The following is an 11,262-nucleotide window of genomic DNA, read 5'->3' as shown; positions in this document are numbered from 1 at the left end:
CTGGACACCTCGATAACTGGTTTAATTGCGAAAGGATTTAGAGGCCGTATGAAAACTTAAGCGTGCTTGGCAAAAAAAAAAAAAAAAACCTGGCTGCGCGCTGTAGCCGTTTCGGGTTTGCGCCGTTGGGCAGGAGCACCGTGGACGCGGCCATCTTAGAGGAGATTCGGTGTCCGTACTGCGGGGCAAATGCTGTCTGCGGAGCTCGGCGTGGAACTGGCAGATGGAAGTGTTTGGGGAAGACCAAGGTTTGGAAAAGTGACAGTACGGGGGATGCAGCGATCACAAAGTGAACGGAAACGGTGGACGGTGTGAGCCTCTTCCCAACCGTGCTCCTTACCCAGCCCATCCTGGGCAGCACTGGACCGCCTTCTGTCACTACAGATTAGTCTGCGTTGTTTTCATAAAATTAGTAGTGTCTGTGCTGGCTTCTTTCACATAGCACGACTGTTTTGAAATTCATCATTTTTAAAAACTATATTTATTTATTTGGTTGCAGCTCACAGGCTCCTTAGTTGCGGCAGGCGGGCTCCTTAGTTGTGGCATGCAAACTCTTAGTTGTGACATGCATGTGGGATCTAGTTCCCTGACCAGGGATGGAACCCAGGCCCCTTGTATTGGGAGGGCGGCGTCTTATCCACTGTGCCACCAGGGAAGTCCTGAAATTCATCATTATTATTATTATTATTATTATTATTATTATTTATTTATTTATTTATTTGCGGTACGCGGGCCTATCACTGCTGTGGCCCCTCCCGTTGCGGAGCACAGCCTCTGGACGCGCAGGCTCAGCGGCCATGGCTCACGGGCCCAGCCGCTCCGCGGCATGTGCGATCCTCCCGGACCAGGGCACGAACCCGTGTCCCCTGCATCGGCAGGCGGACTCTCAACCACTGCACCACCAGGGAAGCCCACATCATTTTTAAAGTATCAATAGTTCCTTTTTTGTTGCTTTAGTATTATTCATTGTTGGATATTCCAAAATTTAATCATTCACCAGTTGGTGGACCTTTGCATTGTTTCCAGTTTTTTGGATACTGCCAGTGGAACTTCTATGAACATTTGTGTGCAAAAGATAAAATGACCTCAAAGAACTGGTTTTCCCACAGTCCTATGCATCTTCATCAGGTCACCAAGAAGTCTGCCAGCCATTTACAGGCCTGCTACCCATTTCTAGCCCTGTTCCAGCTCATATTCTCTTCCTCCTCTCACCCCAGCCCTGAGCTAGAACGCTCATTCACCCTGGGGAAACAGATCTTGAGAACACAGGCTGTGGCACAGATGCAAGGTTCACCTACTTTCTTCAATTACGTTCAACCCCATAGGACCTTGTAAGTCTCAGAAAGCACCCGATAAAAGTCATATAACGAAAGGTCAAAGCAGGAAGTCAGTTTCATTTTCTCTCACTGGACCATCATTACCATGCTGGCCCAATCTCTCACCTGAGATACTAGAATTGTCCCTGCTTATATCCTTGACCCATATGATCTCATCTTCATAGAACAGGCAAGGTGATCCTTGTAAAACGCAAATCAATCTTGAAATTTTCCTGTTCTCAATTATCTGAAGACTACATTACAGGTTTGAATAAATATTAGATGGGCAAGTTTAGGTGCTTAAAAATATTATGTTGGGGCTTCCCTGGTGGCGCAGTGGTTGAGAGTCCGCCTGCCGATGCAGGGGACCCGGGTTCGTGCCCCGGTCCGGGAGGATCCCACATGCCGTGGAGCGGCTGGGCCCGTGAGCCATGGCCGCTGAGCCTGCGCGTCCGGAGCCTGTGCTGCGCAACGGGAGAGGCCACAACAGTGAGAGGCCCGCGTACCGCAGGAAAAAAAAAAATTATGTTGGAGTAAATTTACCCGATAATCCAGGGTTTGTGATGGAAATGTAGGGTAGCTACTGCATAGCAAATTTTCATTTCTTGTTCTTTAAGCAGGACTCAAGGTTTTTTAGCAGGATATGTTTAATAGATCAAGGGAAAGTCTCTGGATAAGAAGAGGGGATAAGAGCCCCGCTCATAAGAGTAAGAAGGAATGAAAAACATAAGGAAAATCACTTGTCTAATTGAGCAGGTCACAGAGGGGATGGAATCTTTGAAGTGATGTAACTCTCAAAGGTGATAGGCCTGTGAACAAATAAATACAAGGTTTCTTCTCGAGTACATCCCAAGGGGATCTTACCTCTTTTCATCTCCTATACTTTGTTCCAATGTACAATGAAACTGACCTTCGGGATGAAACCATTTCCACAATCTACATATAGAGGGTTTCTTTCCAGTCTGAGTTTTCTGAGGTAAAATGAGACGTGATTCAATGAGGAAAGCTTTGCCACATTTAGCATTTACGTAAGGTTTCTCTCCTGTATGGATTTTCTGGTGTTCGGTGAGCCTGGACTTTGTGGTATGTGCTTTCCCACGTATGCTGCATCCATGGGGGTCTCTCTCCCAGGTGAATTCTCTGATGTTTAGTGAGCCGAGACTTCCTGATGAAGGATTCCCCGTATTCACTGCATACATGGGATTTCTCAACTCTGCGATCTCTCTGATGCTTAATGAATTGAGCCTTAGTGCTGCTGAGTTTTCCAGTTTCAGGCAATTTTAGTATGAATTTGCTCATGCTTTATAAAGAGAAAGGATTTCCCATCTCTGTTACACTCCACAGGGTTATTTCATAGCTTCTGTTCTGCTTTTACTACATTTAAATTGGCAGAATTTCCATGATTTTGTCTTAAAGGAAAATGCTTTTGGGCTGGATGAACAGTATTTTCAAAGGCATGATGTTCATGGCATTGTTCATCCGCTTTAGGCATCTTTGGTTATGCAAGTGTTCCCGCAGTTGATCATCAACTTGCTTGACTTCTAGAAAAGATGAGAACGTGAATGCTTAGGTGTGGATCAGCTCTTTAGTGTTGGTTGCATGATCTCAGTACAAAAGAATCTTTAATAATGTTCCTTATAATCCTGTGATAAGCCATAATATAAAAGAATATGAAAAAGAATGCATATATATGTATAACTGAATCACTTTGCTGTACAGCAGAAATTAACACAACATTGTAAATCAACTATAGTTCAATAAAATTTAAAAAATGTTCCTTTCTTAGACATTGGGAAAACCACAATACACAGAAATCAAGTCGCAAAAGCAGTGTACAAATAAGTTGAGGTAATTCACAATGAATAAATGTAGATCTGGCTGCTTTCTAAATACTGCCTTGCAAAATGTGCAAAGGTACTAAAAAAAAAAAACAAGAAAGGCACCGTTAGAAAAGAAAATAGAGGTGGTAGGAAAACCTGATCCAAAATTACAAGGGTTGGGACTTCCCTGGCGGTCCAGTAGTTAAGACTCTGTGCTCCCAATGCAGGGGGCCAGGGTTGGATCCCTGGTCAGGGAACTACATCCTGCATGCCGTAACTAAGAGCCTGCAAGCTGCAACTAAAAGATCGCACACTCGGCAATGAAGATCCCATGTGCCACAACTAAGACCCAGCACAGCCAAATAAATAAATATTTTTTTAAAAATTACAAGGGCTGCTTTCTTTCATTCAGCAAATACTTGTTAAATGCCTATTATGTACTGGCCATAGTGCTGGTGTTGGGGACACACGAACATACTCTTTCTTCTCAGTTGTGTTGACATCCTGGTTAACAAAAATGAGATAATAATAAGTAAATAAATAATAAATGGATGGACCTAGAGATTATCATATTAAGTGAAGCAAGTCAGAGACAGATATCATATCAGTTATATGAGGAATCTAAAAAAATGATACAAATGAACTTATTTACAAAACACAAATAGACTCACAGACATAGAAAAGAAACTTATGGTTACAAAAGGGAAAAGCCAGGGGAGGGGTAAATTAGAAGTTTGGGGTTAACATATACACACTACTATGTATAAAATAAACAACAAGGACCTACCGTACAGCACAGAGAATTATACTCAACATCTTGTAATAACCTATAATGGAAAAGAACCTGAAAAAGAATATATGTGTGTGTGTGTGTGTGTGTGTGTGTAACGGAATCACTTTGCTGAACACTTGAAAGTAACACAACACTGTAAATTAACTATACTTCCATAAATTAATTTAAAAAACAAGCAAAGAAAAAAAGGAAGAAGCTACAAACTATGAGAAGTGGTCTGAAGGAGCAAAGGAGATGGAGAGAGGTGGAGGAAATGAGGGTATATGATAGAGTGAGACTCGGCTTCCGGATGAGTTCAAATTGTGGGAGAGGGACTAAAGAAAACAGAACCTCTGGAGAATTCCAGACTGGGGCAAAGAGAAGTCTTAGTCCATTCAAGCTGCTATAACAGAATACCATAGACTGGGTGGTTTAGAAAGGACAGCAATTTACTTCTCCTGGTTCCAGAGGCTAAGAAGTCCATGATCAAGACGCTAGTAGATTTGGTGCCTGGTGAGGGCCTGCTTCCTCATAGACAGCGCCTTCTAGCCCCCACCTCACATGGGATAAGGGACAAGAGCTCTCTCTGGGTCCTCATGACCTAATCACCTCTCAAAGGCCCCACCTCCTAATACCATCACCTTGTGGTTAGGGTTTCAGCACATGACTGGGGGGACCCCAACATTTAATCTATAGCAAGAAGCTAAGAAACCATATAAACACACAGAGATCAGGTTATGGTGTGGGTACAGCATTTAACGTGGGGTTAAATGTCAGGAAGGGAAATCACTATTTCCCAACGAAGCAGGAAGATGCACTAGTTAGAAGACTGCTGAATTCAAAGATAATTTTCCTTTTTTAAAAAAATAAATTTATTTATTTTTGGCGGCAGTGGGTCTTCGTTGCTGTGTGTGGGCTTTCTCTAGTTGTGGCGAGCAGGGGCTACTCTTCATTACGGTACGCAGGCCTTTCATTGTGGTGCCTTCTCTTGTTGCTGAGCATGGGCTCTAGGTACGCAGGCTTCAGTAGTTCCGGCCGTGGGCTCAGCAGTTGTGGCGCACGGGCTTAGTTGCTCTGTGGCATGTGGGATCTTCCTGGACCAGGGCTCGAACCCGTGTCCCCTTCACTGGCAGGAGGATTCTTAACCACTGCGCCACCAGGGAGGTCCCTTCAAAGATCTTTGGAGTAAGAGCTGGAAGGTAGAATCTTGTAGCAAGGTAGGTGGAAGAAATAGGCAGAGATTCTGTGACAGAAAAAAAGGAGAAGATGTAAGAAACCTAAGAAGAAAAGTAGGTAAACAACAAAGAAAATCAAGATGTAAGTAAAATAAACAGGGACCACTGGGATCAGATCTCAGAGGAAGAAATGGGGGTCTATTTCCCTTTAAACACCTGTGAAGAAAAAGCTCTCATATGGGAAGATAGATAGATACGAGGTGCAGTTATTTAGACATCCTCAAACACTCTCACAGCCATGGGACTTTCTCTTACTGACTAGAATATGACTTCCCTGGCCGCCCATCTTGCTGGTTATCAGCTACACACCTGAACAGGTTCAACTGCGGTTTTCCTCTTCTATTGGCCATGGTTCTTCCCCTCGTTCCAACTTGGAGGATGCATCTGGTCTGCAGGCTTGACACCCTGTCCACGGGAAATGACGGAAGACTTAGACACATCAAATTGGGCTGGGATGTCAAGATGGGAGAAAGCTACCTTTGAGGGAAGTTTTCACATCTGCAAAGGAGAGGCTTTTCTCTCAGGAGAGGGAACATTATACACTTGTCTGGAGCAGAGAAGGATCTGAGAATCTACTCCTTGAGAGCATTGCAGATACTGAAGCATTAAGCAGCTGAGAAAAATGGCCACTGACTGAAGATTCTCTGAGGGACACAGGGGACATGTCCTCACCCACAAGACATCAGGTTGCTATGGTTCTCCAGCATCACATCGGGGTACAGGTCCTTCTGATCAGGGCCCAGGAGCTGCCACTCCTCCCACGTGAACTTCATAGCCATGTCGTCATATGTCAGGGATTCCTGTCACAACACGGTCCTGTTTAATATAAAGTGTTTCCCTTCTATTGATGTAAGGAAGAAGGCATGTAAAGGAAGTTATTCTGTTATTTTCACCAAATAGGCTGCATTAATACAAGTAGTTTTTAAAAAAACACCTTGTAGTAGAAGGAAAACCCTATTGGGATATTCTGCAATTATACATTCATAATTCTATTTATTCAACAAATGAGAAATTTCTATAATGCGTAGCCGTAACATCCTCTTGCTAACCAAGAACTATATATACATAACTCTACATATATGTACTTATTTGCCAAACACTATACACATGGGGGTGATATCAAGATTAATAGAACATATTATTACATTCATCAAGGGCCTTCCCTGACTTGGTGGATCAGAATTCACCATGTAGAGACAAGAGATGCCAGAATTACAAGAGATGACATGTTTAATAAATGTGTTTAAAATGTTATAAAGAATAAAGTATTTTAGGGAATTCCCTGGTGGTCCAGTGGTTAGAACACTGAGTTTTCACTGCCGAGGGCCCAGGTTCTATCCTTGGTTGGGGAACTAAGATCCTGCAAGTTGCGCAGCACAGCCAAAAAAAAAAAAAAAAAAAAAAAAGTCTACAGAACAGGAAACTATAGGGGGCCTTAAGCCCTATACATATGAATGCTTTTAAACCTCATTTTCTTCATTTATAAAATAGGGATTAAAATGATCCTTCCCTTGAAAAATAAGAATTAAATAAGAAACCTCTAAACCCCATAGAAATATTGACTGTATATTCATTCAAAGGTATTTATGGAGCATCTAGTGTGTACCAAGCACTATTCTTGGCCCAGAGAATCAACAGTTAATAATAAAGTTAAAATCCATTTTTTTATGTGAACCATTTTTAAAGTCTTCCTTGAATTTGTTATAATATTGCTTCTGTTCTTTTATGTTTTGGTTTTTCGGCCCCTAGGCATGTGGGATCTTAGCTCCCTGACCAGGGACTGAACCTGTACCCCCTGCATTGGAAGGTGAAGTCTTAACCACTGGACCGCCAGGGAAGTCCCAATAATGAAGTCAAAATCCTTGGGAAAAAAAAAAAAAAAAAAAAGAACAGGAAACTATAAAGAGAAAATTAGGCAGATTTGAGAAAAAAAGTAAAGAAACATATACGCCTGTATTATGTGTCCACACAAGTTAAAAGCTTATGTATAGGCCTTGGAGGGATAATTAGTGAGCTAGAAATTATCCAAAAGGCAGCACAGAGCTACTGCAGTTAGGGACAATATTCCATAAGAGGAATACTGCAAGGGGGCTCAGAACTCACTGAAAGCTGCTCTGCTGAAAGTGAGGGTTCATTACAGTTAAAGGATACAGATGAACATCAGCCAAGGGAAGAGGCTTGAAGGGCAGAGCCCAGGGAAGTTGCCAACATGGAGCTTCCAGCTGCCCTCCCACGATGGAGTCATGGGCAGTGTGACTTTTTTTTTTCCCTTTACTGATTTTTAAATGGAAGTACAGTTGATTTACAATGTTGTGATAGTTTCAGGTGTACAGCAAAGTGATCCAGTTATACATTCATATATATATATATTTACATATATATTCTTTTTCAGATTCTTCTCCCTTATAGGTTATTACAAAATATTGAGTATAGTTCCCTGTGCTTTACCACAGGCCCTTGTTGGTTATCTATTTTATACGTAATAGTGAGCATTGCTTTCTTGGCATAACTGTGTGACAGCAGGCAGGGAGTGCCACCACCCAGGGGAGCCCCCTGAGCCCGATGTCCAGAGGCTGAACTGGGGCTGCGTCACATCAGCCTGGGAGGACACCCACGTGCTTCACTTCAGTCTGCAGTCTCTGCAGAGGTCCACTGACACCATGGGATCCACAGCCTCCACCTTAAATCACATTGTGGGTGTGGCTTTTCCTTTTTCCCTTGCTGATTTTAGTCTCTATCCCTTCTGTAATAAGTGTAACCTTGAGGATAACAAGGTTTCTGAGTTCTGTGAGTTCTTCTAGCAAATTATCAAACCTGAGGGGGGTCTTGGGGACCCCCCCAAACAAAAGGGAACTTCCTCATTTGATAAACATATATATATCATTAAATATATTATTAAAAATATACTGCCTTGGGCTTCCTTGGTGGCACAGTGGTTGAGAGTCTGCCTGCCATTGCAGGGGACACGGGTTCGCGCCCTGGTCCAGGAAGATCCCACAGGCCGCGGAGCGGCTGGGCCCGTGAGCCATGGCCGCTGAGCCTGCGTGTCCGGAGCCTGTGCTCCGCAACGGGAGAGGCCACAGCAGTGAGAGGCCCGCGTACCGCCAAAATACATACATACATACATACATATATATATATATATATATATATATATATATATATATATATATATATATATATATACTGCCTTTACTTTTTAAAAAAATGACCCACTTGACTCATGGATACATTTTAAAGATAAATGACTACATATATATGTACATATATATATATATTTAAATGAATAATTGATTATTAACTCAATCTCTAGTCCCGCTCCCTTCCCCATAGTATAAGGGATGGGGTGGAGAGTTCCACGCTTCTAATCATGATTTGGCCTTTCTGGTGATCAGCCCCATTCAGGAGCCCACCCAGGGTCACTTTATTAGAACAAAAGACACTCCTATCACCCAGGAAATTCCAAGGGATTTAAGAGCTCTGTGTAAGATGCTCCTATCACCCCCATCACTCAGGAAATTACAAGGGTTTCATGACCTCTGTGTCAGGAACCAGAGACAGTGACCAAATATATGTATTTCTCTTTAAGGCTTTGGGATTAAATATCTCGCTCAGGAACATACTCTATGTGTTAGAACTACAATCTGCACCCAGGTCTGCCTTTCTCCAAGCACATGACCTTAACAATGGTTGTATTCCCTTACCAGATACCCTCAGAATAAAACTTAGCTCTCCTTGTTACTTCCTTAAAGGAGTTTACTACCCAGAGCTCCCTTGGAGGATGGCCACGTAGTCACAGAGGCAAAACCTGAACTTCTGAAACCATCCCTTATAACACTGTGGTACATGAAACCACTTTCTTCCACAAAGATAGAAACACACACAAATTGGTTCAGCCACTGTGGAAAACAGTATGGAGGTTTCTCAAAAAACTAAAAACAGCGGGGAGAGAGGAAGGAATAAATTAGGAGTTTGGGATTAACAGATACACACTACTACATATAAAACAGATAAACAACAAGGATCTACTGTATAGCACAGGGAACTATATTCAATATCTTGTAATAACCTATAATGGAAAAGTTCCTATATGGAACTGAATCACTTTGCTGTATGACTGAAACTAACACAACATTGTAAATCAACTATACTTCAATTTAAAAAAAAGAAACTAATAATAGAACTACCATATGAAACAGTAATTTCATTCCTGGGTATATATCTAAAAAATGAACTCATTAATTCAAAAGGATACATGTACCCCTATGTTCACAGCAGCACTATTTACAATAGCCAAGATATGGAAGGAAACTAAGTATCCATCAACAGATGAATGGATAAAGAAGATCTGGTGTATATATATATATGATAGAATACTACTCAGCCATAAAAAAGAATGAAATTTTGCCATTTGCAAAAACATGCATGGACTTTGAGGGTGTTATGCTAAGTGAAATAAGTCAGAGAAAGACAAATACTGTATATCACTTATATGTGGAATCTAAGAAATAAAACTAGCGAATATAACAAAAAAGCAGCAGACTCACAGATACAGAGACCAAACTAGTGGTTACCGGTGGGGAGAGGGAAGTGGGGAGGGGCAAGATGGGGTAGGAGATTAAGAGGTACAAACTACTATGTATAAAATAAATGAGCTACAAGGATATATTGTATAACACAGGGAATAGAGCCAATATTTTATAATAACTATAAATGGAGTTGACCTTTAAAAATTGTGAATCACTATGCTGCACACTCGAAACTTACATAATACTGTTCATCAACTATATCTCAATGAAAATTTTTTTTAAAAGATAGAAACACACAAACCTCAGGCTCCATGCTTGCCCCAAGAGCAGCAGAACTGAAGCTAGCTAGCACTTCCACGGCTTTCTACAGCCCAAACCCTGGAGCCTGGGTGAAAGACTTCTGGGGTAAGTCACCAACTTCCTGGATTATCTTGATCTCATCTTCCATCAAACATGGCCACAAATTATTTTCTGGTGATGAGCTTCTGTGACTTTCCTGCATCCTCCCAGATCACAGGGCCCCTCACCTCCCATCCTGTATCTCAAATATCAGGACTTGAGGTTGAGGACCCAGGACCTTCATATCTGACTCTTTGCAACACCATTAAAGGAAAATGTGCACAGCCCAAATGCAGTGCTACTCAGGGGCAGAAATGAGTGAATGAAGCTTCTTAGAGGCATCCAGGGTATATTCCTTCAAAAATCAACTCTTCCAACGAGCATCCATGGTCCTCCACTGAGGAAGGAACAGCTGAAGAGCTTCTACTTCATTTTTCAGCCTAAAGCACTTTCCATAAACGGAATCTTTCCTCTTCCCTATAGTGGCTATTTCTTATCTTTGTCCCCAAGGGAGCAACTACTTTTACAGAAAATACATATGTTTGTGTGTATAGTGCCTATGTATGTATACATGTATTTCCCTAAAGAGGGACTCACTTGAAGGACTGAAGAGAAAGTAACATTCATTGTCCGTCCCAGTGGCCCAGGGATTCTGGGCCTCCAAAGCTCCAGCTTCTCAACACAGACACACGTGGGCCTCCCCAGATACTGACCATATGACCCTTTGTTAACTGCCAAACCTGGAAAAGACACTACCGTTCACTGACGACCAGACAGATCCATCAGTTAGCCCAATATAAACTTGAATGGCATTCACTGACAAATAACACTGTTATGGGCTTAACTGTGTTCCCCACAAATCCATATGTTAAAGTCATAACCTCCAGTACCTCAGAATGTGACTGTATTTGGAGATAAGGTCTTCAAAGAGGTAATTAAGTTTAAGTGAAGTTATTACGGTGGGTCCTAATCCAATATAACTGGTATAATGTGAAGACACGAGGAGAAGATGGCCATCTTCAAGCTGAGAGACCTTGGAAGAAATCAACCCTGCTGACACTGTGATCTCAGACTTCCAGCCTCCAGAACTGCAAGAAAAAAATGTCTGTGGTACTTTGTTATGACAGCCCCAGCCAACTAACACAACCACCACCGACCCCAGTTCTCCAACATTGAGACACACAAGGTAGAGCAACCCACTAAGACTCCAAACCCCGATGTTGGAACACTCATTTGACAGACACATACAAC

The 11,262-nt window shown here is 42.1% G+C and overlaps 1 protein-coding gene across 8 annotated transcripts in view; it reads right to left on the bottom strand.

The window, feature by feature from the left end:
• LOC308605916 (uncharacterized protein) overlaps positions 1 to 11,262 on the bottom strand; it is a 90,643-nt gene that overhangs the window by 62,110 nt on the left and 17,271 nt on the right. Inside the window, exons 7-10 of one of the 8 annotated variants that reach the window (XR_014013740.1) lie at positions 10,902 to 11,099; positions 5,816 to 5,959; positions 5,453 to 5,548; positions 4,729 to 5,151 (exon numbers count right to left, since the gene is read on the bottom strand). The exons of 3 other annotated variants lie outside the window; for them this stretch is intronic. The gene's annotated coding sequence lies outside the window, so the exon portion shown is untranslated. Of the gene's footprint in view, positions 1 to 2,554; positions 2,858 to 4,728; positions 5,152 to 5,452; positions 5,549 to 5,815; positions 5,960 to 10,901; positions 11,100 to 11,262 lie in introns of those variants that run through there. 4 more of the 8 variants (XR_014013741.1, XR_014013739.1, XR_014013742.1 and 1 more) reach the window with 4 other exon arrangements.

Source organism: Mesoplodon bidens, assembly GCF_964165515.1.
Source record: "Mesoplodon bidens genome assembly, chromosome: 18".
Lineage (NCBI taxonomy): Eukaryota > Metazoa > Chordata > Mammalia > Artiodactyla > Ziphiidae > Mesoplodon > Mesoplodon bidens.
Note: the sequence above shows the minus strand (reverse complement) of the source record. Positions and strands in the feature narration are given on the sequence as shown.